This window comes from Peromyscus leucopus, chromosome 20 (genome assembly GCF_004664715.2).
Source record: "Peromyscus leucopus breed LL Stock chromosome 20, UCI_PerLeu_2.1, whole genome shotgun sequence".
NCBI lineage: Eukaryota > Metazoa > Chordata > Mammalia > Rodentia > Cricetidae > Peromyscus > Peromyscus leucopus.
The window spans coordinates 39,513,089-39,523,844 of NC_051080.1; the positions used below are offsets into that span (position 1 = coordinate 39,513,089).

The following is a 10,756-nucleotide window of genomic DNA, read 5'->3' on the forward strand; positions in this document are numbered from 1 at the left end:
GGCCGTATATTAAGGGGAACAGAGATCACAGCTTCTCTACCAGCACCCAATGTGCTGAACAGGTTTATTGGACTCAGTTAGCATAAGCTTGGGAGAAGGTTGGAGCTGCTGTTCTTGCTAGCGCACGACTGCACAGAGCTCGTAGGGGATTGGCAAAACCGCAATGCGTAGATGCCATGGTCGCTGGGCGGGGCTGTCCATCAGCACCGAGAAGCTAAAGCGCTGCAGGAGGCAGGTGAAGAAGAGGAAGAGCTCCATGCGGGCAGAGGCTCCCCAGGCATGCTCTGCGCCTGTGGGTGGGAGAGGGGCTCAGTCAGTCTGGGGCCTGATGGATGCTCCACCCTCCAAGGCCCCCTGGGAAGAGACAGGGAGCCAGGCACCCCCCAGGACCTGCTGAGAATGGCATGAAGGCCTCATGCTTCACAAAGCGGCCCTGGGCATCCAGGAAGTGTTCAGGATGGAACTGGAGGGGCTTCTCCCAGACAGTCTCATCCTTCAGCACGGAGGACAGGTTGGGGATGAGGGTCGTTCCCTGGCAGGAGACACATAGTGTAAACATGGACTGGGACACCAAAAACATGACCCAGGTCACCAAGTTCACAAGCATGACTAACCTCTTCATGCACACACAGGAATCTTTGATTCACCTCAACCTCAGATCCTCTCAGTACCTTTTCTGGTACCAGTCAAGGTCCTGTGACAAAGCTCCCATGGGTACCCAAATTAAACCTGCCTATGTGTGTAGTGCTCCCTAAAATCCCCATGGCTTATTTTCTTGGACACCCCTCTTCCCTGGGGGATCCTGGGCAATGGCTGCTGTATACTCACAAACAGGTTGATCCCATCACCATGTGCAAATTCAGGATGTTGTGGTCTTGGTCTTTATAGCCTTTGTTAGCCTAGTGATGACCCTGGGATAAGGGACCCCATGCATACCTTGGGGATGAGGAAGCCCTGTACTTCAATGTCACGGGATGTCATGTGTGGTAAATTCACTGGGGCAATGTCTGCAAATCGCTGGACCTCATGAATGACAGCATTGGTGTAGGGCATGCGGGCCTGGTCTGCCATCTCTGGACGCCGCACCTGCCCTATGACTTCATCAATCTCCTGTTGGACGCGGCCTGGAGGGACAGCATCCCCTCAGTGAAGCAGTTCATTGGTGACTCTTCCCTGACCTTCTCCCATGGGTTAATAGGTAACTATAGATTTTTATCAGACTTGTGTGAGTCCTGGTCAAGGTGGTGCTGGAGCCAGGAATTTCTCAAGCACCTCTCTCTTTCTTCCCTCACCTTCCTCCCAGTCCAGCCAGGCTCACTCTGCACATGCGGATGCAGGATCATGAGCAGCAGGGCCCAGTACAGCGTGGTTGAGGTGGTCACCAGTCCCAGCAGTGAACAGGTCAAACACCACCATGCGTAGGTTCGCATCATTGAAGGTGCTCTCAGGATTTCCCTTGGCCTGGAACAGACAGAGAAGGTAGGCTCAGGGACACAGGCAGTAAGGCCAACATGATCTACCTCATGCACCTCAAGTGATGGGTCATGGGTGACATGGCATCACAAGTCACAACACTTCTGCCAAAAAGCACTGGCCCCATGTTCCTGGCTGTCCTCACCTTCTCCATCTCAGCCAGGAAAGCATCTGTCAGATCTCGAGGAGGCTGAGCGGGGTCCCAGGATGTCTTGTGATCAATCAACATCTTATCCAGTGAATTTAGGAATGCTGTTGTCTTGGGGAAGCTTTGCCAGGCAGCCAGGGATGCGAAGAAGGACCGGGACAGCATTCAGCACTGGGAAAGAAACACAACAGTCTAGTTGCTTTTACAGCTAATGAAGAATCGTGTGTGTGTGTGTGTGTGTGTGTGTGTGCGCGCGCGCGCGCGCGCGCGTCCACCTGCATATACACTCATACATACACAATGGCTCCTGTTTGGTATTCGTAGAATATTATAGAGTAAGATCCATCTCCCACATGGGTCCCAGGGATCCAGCTCAGATCTCCAGGCTTACTTGGTAAGTTCCTTTACCCATTGACCATCTATCTCCTGCCCTGGATGCTGTTTCTGCTCATTGTTCACCTGGACCAGTCTCAGATCCTAGTTTCTTCCACAAAGTACTAAGGATCTGATTGTTCCCACCCATAACCTGCTTTTCAACCATTCCAGCCTCTAGGCTGTCTTGTAACCCAAGATAAACAAAATGACTATTCTACTGGAAATCTAAGAGGCTTGTGCCGTTTCCATGTAGACAGGGGGCAGAGGTCACTCCCTCCCTAGAGCCCCTGCCTTTGTCCACTCCTCCCCTCCTGTTATCTGAGGTTTGACAACCTGCAGACCTTTCCTCCTGCATTTGACTCTCACACTGGACCCTCACCCCATTCACCTGAATGCATAATTATTCTGATAGGATTTACAGCATAGAAGTAGCCATGCACATTACCCTGAGACTCATACCTCAGCAATGAATCCAGAGTCCTCTCCAAAACTTTCCTGTAATATTTTGAGCAGCTTGTTTAAGAAAGGGTCTTCATACTCAAAGCGATGGCATAGATGAGGGATGAAATCACATTGCATACACCTTTATTCAGGAGATTGATGGATTAAACGGACGTCCTGGAAGCAGAGATGCAAGGAAGTCATGGTATTGCTCATAAGTGCCTGCCCACATCTCTACATCTGGCCCATCACCCACCAGCTTCCTTGGCCAAGGCGTCACAGAGGTGGCCAGCCTCCTCTGTCACCCACTGTTCCAGTGATTTCTTGCCCAGGCCGAAGTCTCGCATGGTGACACAGAGAATCGACGCTGCTCTCGCCACTCGGGCCCATAAGGGCAAACACCACACCTGCAAGAACATCTATGTATAAACATGGATACATGTGCCATATGTAAAAAAGGCTACATGTGTCTGTGCCATCTCCTCTGCTCCCAACATTTCCCTGTGGTCAGTCTCAGCCACCAGTGCCCCAGCACTTTGCTGTCACATAGCAGCACATGCCACTTTAGTGTCTTCACCCTCCATTCCAGTGACTTCCCTTGCATTGCTCAACACATCCCTCCATTTGGTCCTGTCCATCTTCTGTCCATGGCTCCTCAAGCCCTATTCTCTGTGCCTTGTCCCCAGGATAGCTCTTTGCCTTTAGATTTGGGCCATAGCCCAGATGATTAAATATGGGCACTGGAGGGCGGTCAGAGGTGTCCTCTCCACGGTTCACCAGCACTTCCCGGACCGCCTTCAGTCCATTGATCACAACCACGGGCTTCCAGGCCATCTGCAGGCTGAACACGTCACCATAGCGTTGTCGAAGCTGAAGGAGAGGGACAGAGCACTTGGGAAGTGAGGTGCCCAGCAAACTGACTATAAGATCAAAATTCAACATTCAAGTCTCTATGTGTTTGTGTTTTTCTGTATGTGTGTGTGTGCATGGCTGTGCCTGTCACAAATGCAAGCACACAACGGTGAGCACATTTGTATTGTACACATTATTTGAACCTTGGTCCTGCCCTGTGCTGGGCAAATGCTCTGTCACTGACTCTATCTCTAGCCTGAGGTATGGCACCTCGTGAATGGGGTATCCATTCTTCTAAATCCAGCAAAGTTCTCATAGTAGATATTGTCATTCAGGGATGACCCTTCCAGAGCAAGGTCTTTTCCTCCTTCATACCCCTCCATACAAGAGAAATTCAGGTTCCTGAGATGGGGAGCGAGGCCTGAGTTCACAGAACAGCCAGAGATTATAGCAGACACAGCCATCTCCCTGCTTTGCTTCCCTGAGTGAGGCTACAGCTGAACCTGACTCCTTCCCTCTGTCCCCGAGACCTCATCCAGGGAGGGCATCAGAAGGGACCTAGAGCCTTCCCAACTTCTGTCCTGTTCGACCTGCCTCCATGGCCTTTCCATACTGAGCCTCTGCTCTTAGAAAGACCACAGTGTCCTCAGACCCCAGAAGTAGATGCCACAAGGAAACTACGCAGCCTTCCTCCTCTTGGAGGCCATCTTCCTGTCAATGTCGTCGCTTCAGCACCACCATGTCCTGCCAGGGGCACCATGACCTGTACCCTCCACCAACATCTGTCTCACCTTGTACAAACTGTATGGCATGTTCTCAAAGTCCACCTGCAGCAGGTTGCCCAGCCCAGGTAGCGGCATAGGGCCTGGAGGGTAGCGGGCTGTCCAGAACTTTCGTCGGTACATCAGGTCCACCAGAAGCAGGAAGACGGCCGTGAATATGACCACAGACCACAGGCCATCTCCAATCAACAGCGCCATGGCTGCCTCACTGCTTCCCAGGCTGTTTGGGAACACCTGCTCCAGACTACTGGGGATCAGGACAGACACTGTAGGGACAGACTGGGGCCTGGTCCCTTATGAAGGGGATAAGGCTGCACTTTGTTCTCTGCCTTGAGCCAAGTAGCTCTGTTTACTGTTCAGCCAGGGTGTGTAGGGAGGGGTGAGAACAGGTTAGGGGAAGTCTGCCTCAGAGGTTCCTGCCCTTTCCCCTCTGCTCTGGTGTTTATCCAGGGGAGAAACATCACTTTCTCCACAGGAGCTGTACACTGTGGTTATGTAGGGCTGGCACTGTGAGCACAGAGGAAGATGACCAGTCGACTCTGCCTCAAGGTTCAGGATCACACAGTCCAGGGAAGTCAGTCAGTGATAGGACACACAGGCAGAGCACTGGGGGCCTGAGCACACTGTCTCAGAATGAATTGAGACTTTGTGAAGCTTCATGGAACACCTGCCCTAGGACATGAGGTGTGATGGACACTGCAGGCACTATCACTGTGTGGAAGGGCCACTGAAGTGGCTAGTGTGACTAGTCAATGAGGATGATTGACAGGCAGTGTGGGGAAGGCAGCTCCATCCCGGGGAGCCATGAGTACAGGTGTGAGGTCACTCAACTCCGAGGAAGGCCAAACTCACAACCTGGGGACCTCTTAGCTCCTATCTGAGAAAAAAAAACAAAAACAAAAACAAATACAACTGTCAGAGAATCCTAGGGAAGCCAGCGGGATGTCCAGGTACTTTTGTTATGGAGGCCAGTGTGTCTAAATTTATTCATCCATTTGCCTCTTGGTGGGTGGATCCCAGTGTCTACAATGACCATAATAGGGATGAAAGGGTGTTGTTCCTCCTACCACATAGGCCGAGTTTTAAGAATTTGTAAACATCGCCACAGCCTGGGGTCAGACCACCCTGGAGGTTCAAGGAACACTTAGTTGGCAGGACACACCCCCTGTCTCTAAGAGTAAATGCCACTGATTGGTTTTGTGGTGAGTGAGGGGCAGTGGGAGGAAGGTGTCTGCAGACTTGGAGCCTGGTGGACAGGTTTGTGCTTGCCAAGTTCATGTAGAGGACCAGACTCAGAACCTGGGCTCTTCTATCAGATCTGAGAAAGCTGTGGAAATGTCAACAAGTGTCAAAACGTCCCTGGAGGCTGTTAGCTCAGGTCACTATTGGTCACTTAGTGGTCTCTGTCTTTTATTCCCTGTTTGTTTCTTGGCATGTCCTCCTCATGCCAGAGGCCGTGGATAGGATGGGCAGCCATGAGGAAAATGGAAAGATGACTATTATGAGCTATTGTTTGTTTTTGTTCTCTTGAGGGGCGTGCCACCCATCTCCCAAATAAATCATACAGAGGTTTATTCTGATTTATAAATGCCCGGCCTTAGCTTGGCTTGTCAACAGCCAGCTTTTCTTAACTAATTGTCCTGTCTATCTTTTGCCTTGGGTTTTACCTTTTCTTACTCCTTTAATCTCACTTACACTCTTACTCCGTGGCTGACTGGGTGGCTGGGTGGCTGGGTGGCTGGATCTTGTGTCCTCCCCCTTCCTCTCTTGTTCCTTGACCTTTGTTCTCCCAGATTTCTCCTCCTATTTATTCTCTCTGTGTGACTTGGCGCCTGGCCTACTCCTGCCTTGCTGTTGGCTGTTCAGTGTAGCTGGAGTTTTCTCCAGGTCCCACCAAGCCCCCCCCCTCGCCTCGTGCACCCCTCAACCACTTGTAAAATAATCACTCAGAAACATATATTAATTAAACTCCTGGGCCATTAGCTCAGGCCTACCACTGACCAGCTCTTAAACTTGACTCAGCCCATTTCTGTTAATCTATATGTTGCCACGTGTTCCGTGGCCTTACCTGTTGCCTTTACATGCTGCTTTCTGGGAGGTGGGCTGGCCATCTCCTGACTCAGCCTTCCTGTTCCCAGAATTCTCTTCTCTGCTTGTATCGCCTAGATTTCCTGCCTGGCTACTGGCCAACCAGCATTTTATTTACACAGAGTGATAAACACAGCAGTTAGCTCTTTATTAGACCACCAGGTATTTTAGACAGGCACAGTAACAGAGCTTCACAGAGTTAAACAAATGCAACATAAACAAAAGTAACACACCATAAAATAATATTCTACCACATTTTCCCATTTGTGTCCAAATAAGAAAGGTTTTAACTTTAGCATAGTAAAACTAGACACAGCAAAACAGTTATCAAATAAGAATTATATTTACAATATTCTGTCCATTTGTAGTTAGCATATAGGGGAAATTCATTATCTAGTCTGTTTTAGTGAATCCAAAGTTTTACACATAACATACTTTCTATCATAACTAAGGAAAACTACAACTATGACTATTCAATCATCTACTTCATCAAAGACCCAGAAGGAGGTAATATTATCTAACAACAGAGACATTTTGCTACCTGGACAGTCACCCCAAGTTCCTCTGCAATGTTGGGGCATCCATCTGCAGCCTACAGGCCCAGAATATCTGGCAAACTTTTCAGTGAAGCAGGAAATTTGAAGGCCTGTCCTGCCCTGTTTTGGCAAAGTTCAACAGTCATTTTCCTATGAGTCCTGCACAGCACATTATCAGCAGTCAAGGCAAAAACATTTTCTTTGCCCAGTGGCTAACCTTGCCACAGTGAAAGCAAACTCCATAAGGAGTTTCTTCAATGCCCATCATCTCTGACAAAAATTGGTGCTGCCAGGAGCAGATGTGTCATGAAAAATCTTAGGTTAGCAAAATGTTTTAAGTGCCATATTCTTTATATCTTTGAAGTGTTTGAAGACCATTTACCTATCCAAAACACCCATTTAATCTAGAAAACATATCTAATGTGACTACAAGTTCAATTATTATAGATTAACTACTAACTTCATTTCTTAATTATACACTGCATTTTAAATGAGTTGCATAAGAACAATACCCCAAAGAAGAGTAGAAACATATATACAGTAAAATTAACTTTAAACATGTATCAATATTCCAAAATTGATGCCAATGCAAAATATCTGATATTAATAGTTGTTTTTTTAGTCCTATATTCATATATTCCCCTAAATATAACAGACATCCATAATCCGACAAATAACCAAGGACCATACAGCCCCACTCTTGGGAATATGGATGTCATTTTCTCTAGACTGCTTCCTGTTGTCTGTAGGCAATCAGCCTTAGGGTCCCAAGGAGAAAATTTGAGATAATGGCCAAGTCCTGAGAAGACCAGCTATAACCTTTGCTGATAGATATCACCTATCAAGATTCAGGAGTTAAACACTAATGAGCCTTCTGAGAATTTGCACTTGTGTCCTGGGAACACTGGGCACACTGCAATGCCAACTCACCACTCGTCACCAGGGTCAGCAAAGGTGCAGTATCTGTCCTTCCTGAGGATCCAGACCTCTGAAGACCAAAGGCTCAGATGTCCCGTGGAATCCAGGCAGGCGCTCTCTGCTGCCCCCTGCAGTGTGGCAGAAGGGAGGCAGGAGCTGAGTGAGATGAGGCGAGATGAGGCCCCGCCAGGCAGAACCACAGCAAGGACCAGACACGGGGTCTCCTCTCTGCTGTCCCTGCTCCCATCTCTCTGCCCACTTCTATGTCACCACGGCCTGTGGGGGACTCCATGAATGTTGCTGGCTTGAAGCCCACACCCCCGGCTCATTCCTTGCTTCTGTCTATTCCTCCTGGCACTGACCAGCAGAGTGATGGTAAGGTGGCACCCTGGATTAGTGAACAGTCAACAACTTCCTCTAACTCCATCCTGGCCTGAAAGGAAATGCTACACAGTACAGGAGCCCTGGTGCCCAACTTTTGGAGCAAAAATTCACAAAAAAAAAAAAAAAAATTGCTTGCCTGTCACTTTGTAGCCACCAGCACAGGCTGGAGCTACACATGGGCAGAGTCTCCACCCTGCTGGTTTAGTTTCTCCTGCAGCCTATCTGTAGCAAACTCCCCAGGCTTTTGTGCTCCAAACCCCCAGGATTTAGCCACTTTTGCACATCCCCACATGCACACAGCTGTCTCTTTCCCTTCTTTCCTCTCCCAGCGGGTTGTAGCTTTCCTTGGACCCCCTCCTCTGACTGCTGCCACACTAGGTAACTGCCTAACTTCATCATCTTCTGAATCATCATTCTCAGCAGATTTGGTGAGTCAATTGGGATTTATTGAAGGGAGGATTAGTAAAAAGAGGTTTTTCCCTCACATTAAAAAATGGGAAACATTTTTACAATGGAAGGGGTTTGGTCTCTGTTTGATAATATGCTAGACGGTTTGAAAATGAAACAATTGAATGAGAGGATAATTAACTTAGTTGGGATTTACACAATGTCAGTCATAAATATTATTGGTTTGATCATTTTTATTTTATCCCTAAAACAGTTGGTTTATGAGTTCCAAGTTGGTTGATATCAGTGCCAAGATACAAGTCTTAGAAAAACATATTAAAACAGATCATAGGGATATTTAGACCCAGACAGAGGAATTTAAAGGAGAACCCATCTCAGAATTGTATTATAAGGTTACAATGAAACAATTAAGGTTTTCACAGAGCCAAACTTAATTCATCCAGTCACCTTACAGGAACTGCCAAATGATACATATCCCCAAGACTATGTAAAAGCTGAATGGACTCCTGTGCAAATGTTAGATTTGAGGAGATTCAAGGAAGCGATAGTCTCATATGGCATGCACTCCCCTTTTGTGAAGTAGATGTTAAACTCTTGATCAACTTGTAATGAATTATCCCTCAAGACTAGAGAGACTTGGTTACAGCAGTTTTGAGGATAGCCCCCAATTACAATGGAGGACCTGGTGGAAGGATGAGGCTAAGAACATTGAACAACAAAGCAGTGCTAGAGGTATGGAAATCTCCCAAGACCAACTTCTTGGAGATGGAGATTATACTAATGTAGAAAGGCAATAACTATGTGATGACCACACCCTGGCTTTATGCCAAACAGCAGCATTGAATGCCTGGGACAGAACTGAAGAAGTGGGATAGAAAATTGAGTCCTTTATTAAAGTCATACAGGGCCCAAAAGAATCCTCCGCTCATTTCTTACAAAAAAATTGACTTCAGCAGTAAATAAAATGATAACAAATTCAGAAGCTAGACAAATAATAATTGAATGTCTGGTTTTCTAAAATGCCAATGCACAATGCAGAAGTGTAACTAAGCCATTAAAAGCAAGATCATTACCCATGTAGGAATAGATCTGAGATACAATCAACATTGAATCTCATGATCATGATGATGCTTAGATAGGAGAGGTGATTTCCAGAGTTTTGTAGAAAAACAGTAACGCCAAATGCTTCAATTGTGGTCACCAAGGTCACGTAGAAAGGGAATGTAAACAGGGCATTCCCAGAAACAGTATTTTTTCAAGGAATAATCCCAACAATACTTGCCTCCCTTCAGGATTTTGCAGAAGGTGTGGCAAAGGCAGGCATTAGCCTAATGAATGTTGATCAACAAGGTACAGACAAGGTAATCCCTTGTCTTTGCCCCCAGGAAATGCCCTGCGGGACCTCTCACAGGCCCCCATGTCAAATTTGGTTCAGTCATTCCCTGTCATCATGGAGGAAATTCCTTTACAGAGCAATTAAAGAACCTAATGCCTAATATAAAAAACTATTCTGCTTTGGATGATAGAAGAGCTATAGGAGAGAGAAATAAATCAGGAGAAATCATAAATCAAAATTGAGAAAAATTAGATTTGGATATTCCCCAAAGTTAGGGTTGGGGAAAGGTTTCATTTTTTTTTTTCAGGAAAATAAAAACAGCCAACTTGAAGAATTTAAAGGTTTTTATGACAAGTAGGTATCCAAAGAAGAAGGGAGAACTACCAAGAACAATAACCAAGAAAAGGAATAATGTGACCTAATGCTATCTCTGAAATCTCCCAAAAGATGATATGGCCTCACAAGGATGACTCCACATGGACTATGATAATGCCACTAAGCTGACAATCATCATCATTTGAACTACAAACTGCTCAGGACAGTTTTGAGATGGCTAGCTGTGATGATTCAGCATCACAGACTATCCAGCCAGGACTTGAGACAAGCCATGCACTTTGCCATTATGTAGAGATTGGACAACAAATGATACAGCTACCTCTCCCAGGACTTGACAATTAACCCAAATTTTTCTTTTCATGATATCCTAAATATGCTGTCACCCCCAGACAGCAGGAAGTAAATTTAGGAACATGACACCCACATTCCCAAGAGGTGGGGTTGGTGGTTTTTGGTCATTCAATGAGTTATGAATATTTGTCATTTTATGGTGGTTCTGTAGCTAGAGTTTTCCTGCCTTGCCCACAGTCAGGACAAATCTTTGTCACCCGCCAGTCCCACAGCTGCTCAGACCCAACCAAGTAAACACAGAGACTTATATTGCATACAAACTGTATGGCCGTGGCAGGCTTCTTGCTAACTGTTCTTATAGCTTAAATTAATCCATTTCCATAAATCT

The 10,756-nt window shown here is 46.7% G+C and overlaps 1 pseudogene; it reads right to left on the reverse strand.

Annotated features, from left to right (window-relative positions):
* Positions 1-294: 294 nt before the first annotated feature.
* LOC114689381 lies at positions 295-4,374 on the reverse strand (annotated as a pseudogene).
* Between the last annotated feature and the right edge of the window lie 6,382 nt (positions 4,375-10,756).